Source organism: Desmodus rotundus, chromosome 2, assembly GCF_022682495.2.
Source record: "Desmodus rotundus isolate HL8 chromosome 2, HLdesRot8A.1, whole genome shotgun sequence".
NCBI classification, from domain to species: Eukaryota; Metazoa; Chordata; class Mammalia; order Chiroptera; family Phyllostomidae; genus Desmodus; species Desmodus rotundus.
This window is the reverse complement of record NC_071388.1, coordinates 160,947,064-160,964,122: the sequence shown is the minus strand read 5'-3', so window position 1 is coordinate 160,964,122 and position 17,059 is coordinate 160,947,064. Positions and strand designations below refer to the sequence as shown.

Sequence of the window (17,059 nt, the reverse complement as noted above, 5' to 3'; positions counted from 1 at the left end):
GTAGAATGAGAAAAGACTATAAATGTATGAATGCATTTTTTTGCTTTGTTCTTATTTTTTAATTTTTATTGAATTTATTAGGGTGACATTGGTTAATAAAATTATATCGATTTCAGGGATACAATTCTTTAATACATCATCTGTATATTGTATCGTGTGTTCACCACTACAGATGAAGTCTCCTTTTATCACAATTTGTTCCCCCTTCACCCTCTTCTCCCTCCTCTCACCCCCCTTTCCCTGGTAATCACTGGGATATTGTTGATGTGTTTTTTCTTTTTTTTTTAATCCTTTCATCTTTTTCAGCCTCCCATCTCCCTCCCCTCTAACCTGTCAGTCTGTTCTCTGTATCTATGAGTCTGTTTCTATTTTGTTTGTTAGTTTACTTTGTTCATTAGATTTCACATATAAGTGAAATCATATGGTATTTTTCTTCCTCTGACTGGCTTATTTCACATAGCATAATATTCTCCAGGTCCATCCATGCTGTCACAAAAGGTAAGATTTCCTTCTTTTTTAATGGCCTCCTAGTATTCCATTGTGTAAATTTACCACAGCTTTTTTATCCACTCATTACTGATGGACACTTGGGCTGCTTCCATATCCTGGCTATTGTAAGATTTTCTTCTTTACCAGGACTAATTAAGTGCATTAATGGCATCTTTAAAAGAGGAAAAAAAAGATGGAAGGAAGGAAGGATTAAAGAAGAAGAAGAAGGAAAAGGGAACTTTGCAATCTTCTAATGCCTGGTCTAACATTCACTGATGACCTGAAACAGGGTTTGGGGTTGACATCAACAGTGCCAGTCTAGGCAGAGATCTGACCCTACACTTAAGGGCACCAACACTTAAGAAGAGAGGAGTCAGTGCCCAGACTTACTGCAACTTACCCCAAACAAGGCAGCTCTAGACTTCACTGTTGTGGTAAAATTGAAGCTTAAAATTGGCCCCAACAATTCTTACCCTCCCTGAATGACATTTTAATCTTCTTATCTATTTATTATTTATTTTTAAAAGATTTTATTTATTTTTAGACAGAGGGGAAGGGAGGGAGAAAGAGAGGGAGAAAAACATCAATGTGTGGTTGCCTCTAGCACTCCCCCCACTGGGGACCTGGCCCACAACTCAGGCATTTGCCCTAGACCAGGAATGGAACCAGTGAGCCTTTGGTTCACAGGCCGGTGCTCAATCCACTGAGCCACACCAGTCAGGGTTTATTCTTCATATTTAGAAGTGGAATATCTCAGTCAATTCAAGCTGCTATAACGAAACTCCATAAACTGGATGGCTTAAACAACAAAAGTTCATTCTCACTCTTCTGGAGGCTGGAAGTTCAACATCAGGGTGCCGGCTTGTTTGGGTTCTAATGACAGTCCTGTGGTTGCAGACAGCCCACTTTTTGTATCTTCACATGGTAGAAAGAGAGTAAGCTCGCTCTCTGGCCTCTTCTTATAAGGGCACTAAACCCATTCATAAAAGCTCCATGCTCATGACCTAGTTATCTTCCAAAGGCCCCACCCCCTAATATCATCACATTGGGGATTAGATTTCAACACAAACATTCAGTCCATATCATGGAGTTTATTTCTTCTCCCCTTCAATTAGAGCTGTTCTTGTGGCTTGCTTTGCTCCTCTCCCCCCGCCCCCCCACAAGAAAGAAACTCAACAGAAATAGCTTTCTGGAAATTCCAAGTTCAGGCCTTAAGAGGATTGGCACTTCACTTCTTGCACCTTGAACCATCATACAAGAAGTCCAGACGACCCTGCTGGAGAGAGGCCTTATGGAGTGACCCTGGAGGATGGAGTATCATATAAAGAGAGAGGTCACAAGGAGGAACACTGAGTCGGATATGTGAGTAAATAAGCATTTGTATGTTCCAGACCCAACCACTATGCCTACAATCATTTTAAGTTACTACATTTTAGGATTTTTTAATATAACAATAGATAACTGAGTCAGAAATTGAAATCTGGAAGTGTGGTGCATTGTAACAAAAACCTAAAAACGTGGCATTGGCTTTGGGATGAGCTGGAGGGCAGAGGCTAAAAGGGCCTTGAGGAATCTGTAAACAAAAGCGAGGCAGAAGGATTGTGATAACATTGTTACTGAATAGTGGAGAAAATGCAACCCTTGTTACTTACTGGTGGAATGACTGGCAATCCTGCTGACTGAGGCAATACACAAGACAGAAAACATACTTAATGAACTTGTGACTATGGCTAAGGAGATTTGCAGGCAGAATGTTGCAAGTACCAATTGGTTTCTTTTAGCTGCATACGATGAAATGTGAATATAGAGAGTCCAAGCCAGGACATTGCTGGCAAAGATCAAGTCCAAGATGCTGCCAACTCCATGATAGGGCTTCTAAGAATTTTAAGAGTGCACCTCTTGAATTTTTTTTCACTAAGCAAAAGGCCTTCTTAGAAACAAGGGCATTATGCCACAGCACCTGACTCTACATCCAAGATAGAGGCCATCTGTCTCAAAGAGATTTGTGAGTGTGGCTTTTATCTAATGTAGATTATAATTTAGTATACTGGAAGCCCACAAAAATTTTTTTTAAAAGAAATTATTAAAGCATGGACTGAAGGGATAGAGTTTAAAAATGGCAGGGGCTTCCGAGCCCCCGACATTCTCTGGATAAGAAGCAACAGAGAAAGCTACTCAGTTGTAAACATAGACATTTCTACGGAAAAGGAAGAATGACTCAGAGGGCAGAGCCAAAGGTGTAAGAATCTGAGGGATCTACTCCCAGCAAGCAGAACTAGGCCCAAATCAATAAACATTCTGTGATCTCAGAGTTGCAGCAAAGTGATAATATGTGCTTGGCCTAATTTGGGAATTACTATGTTCTGGCGACTGCAATGAGTCTCCCATTACTGCACCCCCAGCCCCCGATCTTTTTGAATAGAGTGACTATTGTGATAATCCTGTCCCCTTTTCACTATTGTGTTGTTGGGACAGATTCTGTGTCTTTTTAGTTCAGAGGGCTTTGCAGCCAAGCTACTGCACCTGAGAGACCCCATCTGAAGTGGACATTATTTACTGGACAAGATCCTAGACTTGTATAAGACTTTTAGGGATTTTGAGGAGTAGCTACATTTTGTATGCAGGAGGCGTGTGGACTGTGGCTGGACGGTGGATCTAAGAGCCAGTCTCCAAAAATTGTCCCCAAATTCTTCTACTTGTATATGCTTGCCACTCTTCACATTAAGACATGGAGCTTATTTCCCTTTCCTTGACTCCAGACTGACTTTGACCCATAGAACGTGGGCAAAGTGCTGTTGAGATGCTCAGGCCCCTGAGGTGAGCATCAACCCCAGCTGACTAGCACCAAATGCCAGCTGACTGAGGGAGGCCACTTGGGATCTTCTAGTAATCCCAGGGCCTGGCTGATACTACTTGAAGAAGAATAACCCAGGGAAACCACAGAAATGTGAGAAATACTAAATTATTGGGTTAAGCCACTAAGTTTTGGTTGGATAGAAGACTGTAAGGGGAAGAGAACTAATAATATTTGTAGAATGTTCTCATCTCGTGCCGGGTAGCCTGCCTGCCACGGTATATATTATGCTTGCTAACTCTCACACAACCTTTGTGAAAGAGATGGTGGTAGGGTCAGGAAACCGAGGCTGCGACAAATAAATTAATCCAAATGCATAGCTAGTAAGTGGTAATACCAGGATTTAAGTCTAGATTATCTGGCTTCAATGGCTTTGTTCTTCTTAATATATCAAGACACTCACCAATATTTTGTAATAGGAAAGCTTCAAGTGTAACACAGAGAAAAATGTAATTTGTGATTTTAAAGGGTATTACTCCTGAAACCTTGTTTATATTAAGTACCGACAAATTCTTATTTTACGTGCAATGCTAGTATAGTGATTGACAAATTCTTGTTTTATCATTGTCTCAGCAGACTTTTATTGAACTTAATTTCTTCTTTTAGCATGCATTATTCAAATAATAGAAAGACGTGTTCATTGTTTATCTTGATAATAAATTTCCGTTATATTTCTATGGAAAAATCTTTTGTTTTTGCTTCTTATGAAATCTTTGGTTGGTTTAATGCTGTCAAACCAGCTGGCAAAAATCTATTCATTACATTACACTGTCTTTAAAGTTAATTTGTATGTCATAGATACAAAGTGCAACAGAAGACAGTAACACTTGAAAGGCACACAGTTTACGGCCATACCTCCCTGAATGTGTCTGATCTCATCTGAAAGGCACAACATTCCTGAGATTTTTACTTAAAAAATGATGTGGATTAGGACACTAACATTAAAAAATTTTCAAGCAGCATGAAATACCTGCTTCAAAGCCCCATATCTAAGATGGAATCTGTGGATAAAGGATAGTGACATTTCTATACTTTCCCAAGATAGCTCATTTCAATTTATTCACAAATGACTGGGTAGTTGTATTTAGCTTACAGTTCTATACAAAGGGGTCTCGAAGCATTCTCTTTAGCAGTTAGTTTTATATGAATGTGAGCAATGGTTTTATTCAAAATTGTTCCTTTAATTTGCTTGCTCTAAACTTACAATTTCATAATCTGGCTCTTCTTAGGGTTATTTTTCCAGTTGGTAGGTCCTTTACTACACTTTCATTGTGTACATTAACAGAGAAATTGATGGAGATGGCATTGGTGAGGAGTCTGGCAGGCAGGTCTCTACCACCATGGACCCCTTGCTCTACCCTGGCCGTTTGCAGCTATTACTACTGGTGATTTTGTGAGTTGTCTTTGATTTCTCTGACATTTCCTCCCCATCTCAGTTAACCTTGGTCTTTAAATTCAGCAGTGTCCCCCACTCCAGTGAGCCCTCCAGGCATCCTCAGACTTGGTTGCATATAGCATTCACTCCCCTCCAGTTCAGCCCTCGCTTATTACACTGTGATCCCTTTGTCCCTTTCCCCCATTATGCTGTGGCACTATTGAGGGAAACAATTGCACTTTATCCACCTTTATTTCCCCGTCCCTCAGCAGAATATGTGGCACAGCATTAGGTTCAATAGATGCATGTTAAAGGAGAGAATGAAAGGGAAAGAATCCTCTCTGCCTTAGAGAAACAAAACAAAACAACACAAAACAAAAACCAAGCCTTAGAAAGGCACCTTCAAGGAGAACCACAGATAGTAAACACTGTCTTACTTCCTCTTTTAAACAGCTTTATTGATAGAGTGCCATCCATCCGTGACTTCTTAGGGTTTATCTATGCTGTGATGAACTGCTGTACATACCATTTACACTCCTTCAGACCATCACGTATAGTTGTTTAAAAAACCCACAACTAGTTGTTTTAAAAAAAATCTTTTTATAATGACAGTTTTCAAACATACGAAACAATGTTGCACTCCAGAATCCCTTTTGTTTAGCATAGTGGTTATCAAACTGTAACTGCACCAGAACCACCTGGAGGGTTTGTTAAAATATCGGATCTGCTAGGTCCTGTTCTCAGCGTTTCTGATCCAGTGAGTCTGGGGTGGGCCCAAGAATTAGCATTTGTAACAAGTTCCTAAATAATGCTGCTGCTGGTTGGGGGGCATATTTTGAGAACTATTGGTTTAACAGTTTCAATAATTATCAAACATTTTGCCATATCTACCATTTATTCTTCCCTCCCTTCCTCCTTTTCCCTCCTTTTCTTTTCTAAAACCAAATTTCTAGCATTTCTTTATCATTTCACACCCAAATACTTCTGTATCTAAAAAATGACTTAAAAATATAATATTACCACGCCTAAGATTTAATGATACTTCTTTAATATCATCTAGTTGATAACCATCAAAATTTTCTGACTATCTCAAAAAACTTTGTTTGGTTCATTTGTTTAAATCAGAATTAAAACATGGTTAACACATCCCATTTAACTGTGACTCTGAAGTCTTTTTTAATCTAGAACAGCGCTCTCTCCTTTTTATTTTCTCATGCCAGATATCCTGCAGAATGGCTTACATTCTGGCTTTGCATAATTGCTTCCTTGTGGAATTCAACTTATCCTCTTATCTAGTACATTTCCTGTAAACTGGAAGTTAAAAACTAAAGCTTCAATTAGATTCAGTTTTAACTTCTTTAGCAAGAATATCATAATATCATGTTATGTTGTATCATATTAGGAGCCATATAATGTCTGGTTGTCCTAAATACTTTTAGTGATGCTGCATTGATTGGTGATTCAAATGGTAACAGCTTAGTCTTTACATTGTAAACTGAACTATCAACCTTTCTCCTAATAGTTTTATCATCCATGGATGAGTGCTGCCTACACCCTTAAACTGTGATTTTCTATTATTCTGCTTACATTTGTTAACTTGGTTTTCCTCCTCAGTTAGAGCTGTTTGATAATTCTAAAATAGTTTGTACAGGACAGGCAGAAAAATCCTTTATTCTTTTCCTTTAATTTGTAATTTTCAAAGTAAGGATTGGTGCCTGTGGTTACTAAATTATGTTCTTCCCTCCCCAAATTCATATGTTGAAATCCTAACCCCCAGTATCTGTGTTTGGAGATAAAGTCCTTAAAGAGGTAATTAAGTTAAAATGTAGCCATTATGGTGGTCTGTAATCCAATAAGACTGGTATCCTTATAAAAGGAAATTTAGACATAGATACACAGAGAGGAAAGGCTGTGTGAAGACACTGGGAAAAAGTGGCCATCCTCAAGCCAAGGAGAGAGGAGGTCTCAGAAGAAATCAACCTTGCCAACTCCTTGATCTTAGATTTCTAGCCTCCAGAATTCTGAGAAAATAAATTTATGTTGGTTAAGTTACCCAGTCTGTGGTACTTTGTTATGGTAGCCTTAGCAAACTAATACAATGCCCTAGCTACTTCTAATGGTGACCAGTGACTTTTGTGTATTTAATTAACTAATTAATCAGTTAGCTCTCTTTCTTATTTTCATGTCATTATGAAGGCATAGATGGATGATTATTTTTAAAATAATTTAAAAATTTTTTTTCTATTACCATGTAGTGCCCTTATGTCCCACTCCCCCCATGGATGGGTGTTTAAATTGTTTCTTATTAGGCCAGAGGAAGCCCCAGAGGAAGTAGACTTTTGTATCATTTTCATATGACTCCAACAGTCTTTGATGACTTCCTTGCTTTCAGGTAGAAGTCAATCCAGGCTTATTTTGTATATATTATGTCCCAGACCTAGAATCAGCTATTTTAAAAATGGTATAATCTGGATGTGAGGGCTGTTCATTGCTACTGGGTTGTCATTGCTTCTAAGTGTTTTCAGGAAAGAAATATAGGGCTTTCACGCCTTTGTTTTTCTATTTGTATGTTTCATCTTTTATGTAGAAGGTTTTGGATCCTAACACATTAACATAATTATTTGCTCTATAATATCCATAGAATAGTTTCAAAATGATGACAATATTTATTTTTACAAATCATTAGACTACCAAATGAAATTTAAAATTCACATGCTCTTCGTCTTTAGAATGTACACATTTCTAAGAATATATAGTCAAAGTCTTATGTCCTAAAAAACTTAAAAAGTTCTTTTCTTTGTGTGGTTATGGCACCAACTTGCTATAAAGTTAAGTTCATTTGTTTTAAAATGGTCTTCTTGGTACTGTCAAGCAATGTTTTTTGTTTATTTTATAGGCATCATTAGAAAATGCTTTTTTTTAATCTCTAAAGAGAATTGAAGTTAAAAGATGAAATGGGAAGCAGCACAGTTTCTGGGATCTCACCTTCCCACTTACACGTGTCACTGAATAGTTCACCAATGACTTCGCAGCAGTTCATCCAGGATTCTCTGAATAAACTGTTCCTTGACAAAACATTTTACTCATTATTTCCATTTAGGTCATTCTGGTCATGTCATGGACACTGAAATCTTGATGTTTCCAGGCTCTGTCTGTCCTTGAATAGCAAAGCTTACAGATAGATTTAAAATGTATTTCAATACTGCTAATGGTCCTGTTTACTGAACTGAAATATTCATGATTAAGAAATAATCCTAGTCCTGGCTAGTGTGGCTCAGTGGACTGACTGCTGGCCTGCTAACCTAGAAGTCGCTGGTTTGATTCACGGTCAGGGCACATGCCTGGGTTGCGGACCAGGTTCCCAGCAGCGGGTGTGTGAGAGCGCACATCGATGTTTCTCTCCCTCTCTTTCTCCCTCCCTTCACTTCTTTCTAAAAATAAATTAACTCTTTAAAAAGAAATAACCCCAGCCAGAAGTTCCCTTTAAGGTCAAATTTTTTTATATGGAATGTTTAAATTTATCTTTTGCCCCAGTAAAAAGTGCACGCATGCACGTGAACACACACACACACACACACACACACCTTTCTTTATACTGTTAGACTGTATCATCTACTATGTGTACAACATCATTTGGCTATTGTAAAACAAGCATGTTTACATAGGAAGTATAATAACTCTGGAGTCAGATGACGTTGATTTTATATAGCCCGATAACTACTAGCAATGACTGTGATAACATTGCCTAACCTTTTATGAACTTCGTGTCTTAGCTGCAAAAGGGGTATAATACATACTTAAGAGAGTTAGTAAATTAGGTCTCAAATGTAAGGTGGCTAGCACAGTACCTGGCACACAATAGGTATTTGATAGTCATTTTCATTCTCTCAACCTAAAAACCTCTTAGAACAAGCAGAAGCAGAAGAAATCGTTTGACCTTGAAGATGATTTGTGAGCCAGTGCTACTTCCTCTCTTGATTCTTAGGTCATTTTTTGTAATCTAGCTCTACTATAAAGGAGCACCAACCTAAGCTGTTACTGCTTCTGTTGGCCAGGAAGCCAAAGTGTTAAGCAGTCTTTTTAGTCCTGTTGATTTGTATAAAGCAGTAATTTTCAACTATGTGCCGCAAGAATTTTTAAAACATGCACTACCTGATTATTTAGTCAGGGGCACTGACCTCTTTTCCCTTAGATTGTCAAATCACAACAGACAACATAACAATAGCCATTTGATGTGAATGACTCAAAATTATACCTATTTTTTGTCAGATCAGCAAAAATATACTTTTTATTTTTAGTAATTATTTTTCTGTGTGCCATGAGGTGAAAAGTTGAAAATTGCTGGTATAAGTCACAGGAGTAATATAAAAAGAGTGGCTAACCTATGCAAGAGTTCTCCTATTATCTAGCAGACAGGATATCCCAAAGAGTTTCTGGAGGGACACTCCTTAATAATTTTTCAGGATCACTGAAGAAAAGCTATGTACTTCATCCCACTCTTTGGAGATCTTTTATTCCACTTGATAGGGCATTTTCTCATCTGGAGTAAAATGAAGCACGAGACTCAATTATAATTCTAAATTTCATCCGGATAGTGAGACATCTGGTGGGAGCAATGCTTTCCTTAGGGTTGGTACTCACTTTTTTCCCCCCCTTGTTAAATACTCATTTTTGTCTTTTAGTAGTTGTTAACAAAGCAAGGGAAGATAATACTCATTTTCTTTTTAAAGATTTTATTTGTTTATTTTTAGAGAGGAGGGAGGGGAGGGAGAAAGAGAGGGAGAGAAACATCAGCGTGAGAGAGAAACATCGATCAGGTGCCTTGGCACCCTGAGCAGGAACTGAACCTGCAACCCAGACATGTGCTCTGACCAGGAATCGAACTGGCGGCCTTTCACTTTGAGGGATCACACCCAACCAACTGAGCCACACCAGTCAGGACAGAAAGAGGGTAATCTTAACAGATTTTTAATGCAACAAAAAATACTCCTAAATCACTATTTAATAGCAACTTTCAATGGGGGTTGTAGCACTTCCTAACCCTAGACCCCGTGTTTCATAGAGCAGCTGGGAGGATCATTGTTCCACTGAACACACTTTAGAAAACAACTTATAGTTTAAAACCATGGGCAAGAGGAACATTGGACCAATGTGCCTCTAATATACGTTCATAATTTTTAGGGCAGGAAAAGTTCTTGTTTGCTTTGGCCATTGCAACCAGTGTTTGACTAAGAAAAAGAAACCCACAGCAAACCAATGTAAACAGAAAATGGCAGTTCTTGGTAAAATACAGGACTATCTCACAGACCCCAAATTCAGAAAATATCCAACGCTTTAGGAGGACTCGAGTGCAACTGGGAAGTCAGAACTTGTGATTAAAGGAGCATATGGTTGATTACATACCCTTTTTGCTTCCTGCCTGTTTTGTTATTCTTTCTTTGGAAGAGCTTTATCTATACTTGTCAAGAAAGTGTCTGCATAGTCCTGACTCTGTGTTCCTTTTAAGTAGTCAATAGTATTTATTACCATGGCCTAAGTCCAACTCCTCAAGAGAAAGAGAATCTTGATTGCCCAGCTTGGGTCAGGTTTTCACCCACCCCCGTTTCACTCAGATGTGGCTAGAGTTCATGTACTATAATTAGAAAGATTTAGGCCTACCTCCTCAGGAGAACCAGGGATGGATCTATCTTAGAATGAAGGGGTCGTAGGATGAGTAGCATCAGTCACGGCTTCTTAGTAACAATCATACTAGAAGGGCAGCTTTGACTTTGTATTTCATATATTGACAATAGCAAGTTGACTTAGGAAACAATGTCCCTCATGGAATGTATTTGTGAATCTATTGTAAATATTGTATCAGATGTTATGATGCTATATTAAGACCTCCTTCTACTTCTGGATACAAGGATTCCCTGCCCCTTGAAATTAGCTGTGTCCATGTGACTTGGCCAATGAAATGTGTGTGGGGGGCACTTTGATATGGAAGGAGCGAGACTGAAGCAGCCCTAAAGTGCCAAGCCGGTTCATGGGCAGCTGGCAGTGGATTTAAAGTTAAGTACTTTTATTCCGTGAATCTTTTGAAATTCTGGAGTTGTCTGTTATTATGTTGTAATTTAGTCTATCCTGACTAGCACAAATATCCTTTGAAATGAACATAGGTTCAAAGGTGCAGTGAAGATGAAATGTTATGCTGAGCTGCTATTAATCCGAGAGGCCATGAGTTTGGTGACCTAGGCCTATGTATGAGATCCCCCGATCTCCAGTTCGATTGACAGGACCCTTGTGACACATTTTGGTTAGTAATCTTCCCTCTCCATGACTAAAGTTTTAAGTATCTCATAATATAGTTTAATAAAAATATTATTTTGACATGCTTTCATTTTATAACACCATGAAGTGTTATAAGATGATCAGTTTTCTTCAGGGTTTTTTCAATGAATTAGGTGTGCCAATGTTTATTATATTGCAATTGTATCAGATGACCACCAATGACACCGACTTTTTTATCCTCACCTGAGGACATTCTTCACTGCCTTTAGAGAGAGGGAAAAGAAAGAGAGGCAGAGATAGAGAGATAGAGAAACATCGATGTGACAGAGAAACACTGATGCCTTCGTCTATGTGCCTCAACCAGGGATCGAACCCATAACCTGGGCATGCACCCCAACTGGGAATCAAACCTGAGCCCACAGGATGATACTCTAAGCAAATGAGCCACACTGGCCAGGGAGACAGTGACTACTTTAAGAATTATCACACTGTGCTCAAGTTGTTATGTTGAAAAAATACTTCAGTAGGTAGCCCTGGCTGGTATGGCACAGTGGATCAAGTGCCAGCCTGTGAACTGAAAGGCTGCTAGTTCGATTCCCAGTTAGGGGACATGCCTGGGTTGCAGGCCAGGTCCCCAGTTGGGGGCGTGAGAGAGGCAACAGAGCAACGTATCTCTCACATGTCCGTGTTTCTCTCCCTCTCTTTCTTCCTCCCCTCACCTCTTTCTAAAAATAAGTAAATTCTTTTAAAAAAATAGTTCAGGAGGTATAGTGGACACAGCTGGCAACCTTTTCTTATACAACCCTAATTTTGCTCAGACAGACATCTATGTCCCACACGGCCATGTGCCGCAGAGAAAGTCGATCTGTCCTCTAGCCATAAGGGTGGGCTTAATGTTCTCAAAGTAACACCATTTTCCCTGCCAGTGTTTGGTTCAGGTGTAGGTGGGAGAATCTTTTGTACAATGGAAGAAGTCTGCTCTAGTGTTTGTAAGACATGTTTTCTTTTTTCTAAGAGTTACAGGAAGAGATGATTTCTTGCCCCCGCAAACCCATTACCTCTGAATATTGTCATTTCTGGATGTGTTGCCTAGAACTGCTGCAGTAGCCTTCTTGCTGTTAGCCCGAGGAGGAAACCAGAGGAAACTCGAAGACAAGAGCCTTGATATGAAAAAACCAGGATCCTTGAACGTAGTGTTAAGCTACTGAATCTCTCAATCCTGAAGTTCTCTCTCTCTCTAAACGTTCTGTTACATAGCATAAATTTCCATTGAATTAGAATTTCTGTTACTTGCAGCTAAAAGCATCCTAGCTAATACTTTAAATAATATATTGACTTTTCTAGATTAGCATATGCCTTTTTATGTTTCCTCAAAGAAAATAGCATGTAAAAATTTCTTTTAAGTATCTCTAAATCTTTATGCATGAATTACAATAGATTTTAGATAACAAAACTCTAGTATTTTTTGCGATGATAACTGACTTTTTAGTCAATCAGCATTCTTTCGAATACTGTGAGCAATTCCAGAATCTAGAGCAGTTGATTAAACATGTTTTACTTCACAGGTAACTTATGGTCAAAATTCAATCATTATCTGTCAAGTAGAAGAGTGAAAATTAACAATTTGCTTTGCTGATGCCTGACAGGGTTTGAGTACTGCTGGTAATGCACCAGGGAAAGGAGGTGATTAAGCACTGCATGGGACATAGTATCAGAAGTCTTGAGACTAGGTGAAAATCAAGGTCATTTATTTTAGATCTTCAAAATGTAATCAGAGTATTTAGGTATCCCCATAGGTTTTTACCAGGTTCTCAGACAGTTATTTGTGTAATTACCTGTTTGTCCCTCCTCCTAGACTGTAAGCTCCTTGAGGGCAAGGAGTATATTTATCTTGTTCTTCACTGCTCCAAAGCCTAGAGCAATGCCTGGCATGGAGTAGGTACTCCAGAAAATAATTTTATATAAACAAGAATAAAAAGTGAAGAATAGGATATTCTAAATATATGGAACTATTTTCTGGACACTGGATATGATATAAAGCTTAGGTAAGAGAAAGAAAAAATCTGAGACAGGTAACAGAAAAAATGTTATTTAATAACTATATAGGGTACTTTTTTATTTTAAAAATTTTTTTAATTGATGTTTGAATACAATTATCTCCATTTTCCCACCACTACTTTCCCCTGCCCTACCCACGCCCACCTCCCACCCTCAATCTTACCCCTCAGGGTACTTACTTTTTTAAGAAAACTGAGTTATCGTTAACATATAACATTATATATGTTTAAGGTGTACAATGGGTTGATTTGATAAACTTATATATTGCAATGTGATTACTACCATAGCGTTAGCTAAGAGCTCCATCATCTCACACATTTCTTTCTTTTTTGTGATGGGAACATTTGAGATCTAGTCCTTTAGCACCTTTCAAGATATAATCCAGTTGACCCTTGAACAACATGGGTTTGAATTGTGCGAGTTCACTTATGCAGATATTTTTAACTACTGTAAATGTATTTTCCCTTCCTTATGATTTTCTTTTTTCCTAGCTTGCTCTATTGTAAGAATACGGCATATAATACATATAACATACAACATATGTGGTTAGTTGACTATTTATGTTACTGGTAAGGCTTCTGGTCAACAGCAGGTTAGTAGTGGTTAAGTTTTTGGGAAGTCAAAAGTTATACGTGGACTTTGAAATACACAGCAGGTCAGCGCCTCAAACCCTTCACTGTTCAAAGGTCAGCTGTTCAGTATTGTTAACCATAATCACAATGCTATGTGTTAGATTCTCAGAACTCACTTATTTTCCAGCTGCAAGTTTGTACCCTCTGACCAACATCTTTGCAATTCCACCCCCCCCCCCAGGATACATATTTTTTTGTAAGCCATTTGCCTTTCCTGAAAAATTATTATCAAGACTCAATTTCCCTTTTACTGTAGTTATTACTATTATTATCTGTTTAACCTGTAACAGATGTGGACGAGGCTGACCAACAGTTGCAAACCCGTGGTGAACGTGTCACTAATCTTATTTTCTTCCTTTCCTTCCTATCACTCGCTCTTTACTCTTGCTGTCTCTTGTCCCTCAGCTACAGGATCAGTAAATCTCTGGATTTCTAATGAGCTACTCTCTATAGGATAAATTTCTGACTCCAAAACACTTCCTAGATCCTTTGTGACCTCTGGTTAACTCACTTGATCCCTGGTATTGGCTGAAGCCTGGGAAGAAAAGAAAATTTCTGAAAGGCTAATGACAGCAAAGAGTGAGAATGGGTTCTGGCTACTTTTTTTCATCCCATTGATCTTTCCTCAGTAGCAACCTTCTGTTGAGTTGACCTGTCTTATTCCCCCTCTAACAGAAATCTTTCAATCAATTTTTATTCTAGATCACTTCTGATTGTTTTTTTCTAGTCTTCACTTAATCACTGAGTCCAACAGGTACTAGACTTACCTTTATGCAAAAGGCCCAAGGCTTGGCATTAGTGTTAATTCTTAATATCCTATTTTTCTCGCTAATTCTTTTTTTTAAAGATTTTATTTATTAACTTTAGAGACAGAGAAAAGGAGGGAGAAAGAGAGGTAGAGAAACATCAATTTTCGAGAGATATATCGATCTGTTGCCTCTCACACGCCCCCAACTGGGGACCTGGCCTGCAACCCAGGCATGTGCCCTGACTGGGAATTGAACCAGTGACCTTTGGGTTCACAGATGGGCACTCAATTCACTGAGCCACATTAGCTAGGGCTGTCTCACTAATTCTTAATTTATCATGAAGAGTCATTGATACCCACTAGGGTTTTCTCTGAGACTTACATGCTTTATTAGTAGAGAGAGGTTATTCACAGGATGCTTCTACCATGTGACCCTTATCTGCCTGGTCATAGCTGATTGGACCTTTGGTAGCACTTTACCTAAACTAGGCCAATCAGATCCACTTTCTCATGAATATGAGTTGACCTCCTCCCCCACCCAGGCTGCAAGTGAATATTTCCCCCAGTGAGTTGGTAATGGAACACTGTTATTAGCTATTAGCAGCAGCAATTGGCCACTCCTGCAAATACCCAGTTCACTGAGATTTGTGTGACCCACTTTGTCAAGTCACTTTGAAGGTGGTCAAAAGTGCAAGTAAGAAAGATGTAGCTGCAAATAAACAGGTAACTGACTCAAGGACTTGATAGTGTGAACTGAAGGGAATGGGTAGATCTCAGAGATAATTGTGATTGAAGGAGCAGCGAAATTTGACCAAAAGACCGTGATAAGTTGAAGATGATTCTACTACTACATGTTGGGAACATTTTTAATTAGTATTGGAGTGGCTAGTTGCGGGGCAGAGAGGGCTCTCTGGGATTCTTCAGATTTAAAGTAATGGTTCCTCTCTTTTTTCCACAAGCAGAAGTGTGAAAACCAACTATACAATTTCACTACCAAAACAGCAGTAAACAATTTAGGAATTACTTTGTTATGGCTATTCTTAAGAGTTTGTATTGATGGTGGGTACACCCTCACAGGCTAGTTAGCTCCCTTCTGTTTCTGTAGCTAAAGTGCACCCAGATAGACAACTGTTGTATAAATACATGGTGCTGGTGACAAGGGAGGCAGATTGAGAAAATATAAATAGTGCATATTTATGAATATTAAGAAAGGAAATAAAGCCAAAATCGAATCAGGTTGCCTGTGTCCTTAAGAATTTCCAAATTTTCAGTAAAAGCTCTTTAACTCACCTCAGATCCCTCTCATAGGGCTAAGAGAAATCTTAATACCATTTTAGTATAAAAAATAGTTTAGTTGCTGCTTATAAGGAGTCCCAATTAAAGAAGCTTCCGGGTTACTTTGTCCAGGGTCACACAGCTAATCAGTAGTGGAATGCAGACTGGAAACTACGCTTCCCAAATTCTAGAGGCCCCTGCACTTAACCATCCAGAGTGAAAGGAGCGGGGGTCCGGCGGGTGGAGGGGGGATGAGTTGGCTCTATTAAACGCATTCTGGGGTCCAATCCCTGAAAAATGCCTGAAGGATAAGGCGATGAAGGAACCCTTAGATTATAAGCTTCCCTTACTTCCTTTTTTCTTTAAGAAAGTTTATTTAGCAGCTTCTCACCATCCGGACTGACTGACGAAAGTCACAGATAAAAGAGGCGGGCTGGGACTGTAGTATCCGAGAAGTAGGTAGGAGTCTAAACAGGGATGGAGCGGCTGTTCGCCAGACCTCAGGTGACCTGTCTGTCTCTAGGCGGGCAGGTGATCAGGGAGCGGGTGCTTCGATATCCAGTGGGTAAAGTGTGGAAGTGCAAGCTGGCGAGCGAGCACGTGCGGGCAACAGAGGGAGCGCTCCCTAAAGGAAGAGGAGAACCAAGGCTGAGAAGTCAAACTTGCTGAGAGGGCGGAAGACCTCGGTTCCGAGTTGCGGTCTAGGCCAGCTTCGGCTCCTACGCCAGCTTCGGCTCCTACGCCAGCTTCGGCTCCTACTCCAGCTCCTGCCCAATCCAGCGCCGTGCGGCTCCTCCCACCCTGCTCCCGCCTCCTCCCAGAGGGAACCAATGGGCAGAGTGGGCGGGGAGAGGCGGAGCGCGCTGCCTGCACGCAGGTGCGGCCCGGCGTCTGGCTAGCTCGATTTGCCGCTGCTGCCGTCGTGCGTGCCGGTCGGCGGAGGGGCTGGGCCTGCGCTCACCCCTCCTTCCTCCCCGCCTCCGGCTGCCGGTAGGACCCATCTGCTGCTGTTTCTTGGGACCCCGTGTCATCGCTGGCCCCGAGCACGGTGAGTCCCCCTGGGAGGCTGGGGACGCGCTCCCCGCCGCATCTACGGCGTCCTGGCCTGTTGCTCTGAGGCCAGCGTCAGGCTAGGGCCGGGCGGCGGGGTGGAGGGAGGGCAGCAGGCGTCCCGGGGTGTGTGGATGAATGAGGCGCTCTCGGACTAGGCCGCGAGTCCTCAGGGCGTCCCACGCCTCGTGCCGGCGTGTTCTGGGGAAAGCTTCCCTGGCCGGTCAGAGGCGCAGGCCAGCGGGGAAGATGTTGGGTAGGGGCCCGCTTTGGCTGGGCGGTCGGTCATCCTTCCTCAGCAGGCCAGA

General features: G+C 40.3%; 1 protein-coding gene across 1 annotated transcript in view; it reads left to right on the top strand.

Moving 5' to 3' along the window:
* Positions 1-16,573: 16,573 nt before the first annotated feature.
* OLA1 (Obg like ATPase 1) overlaps positions 16,574-17,059 on the top strand; it is a 150,364-nt gene continuing 149,878 nt past the window's right edge. Inside the window, exon 1 of the mRNA XM_053918789.1 lies at positions 16,574-16,749. The gene's annotated coding sequence lies outside the window, so the exon portion shown is untranslated. The remainder of the gene's footprint in view (positions 16,750-17,059) is intronic.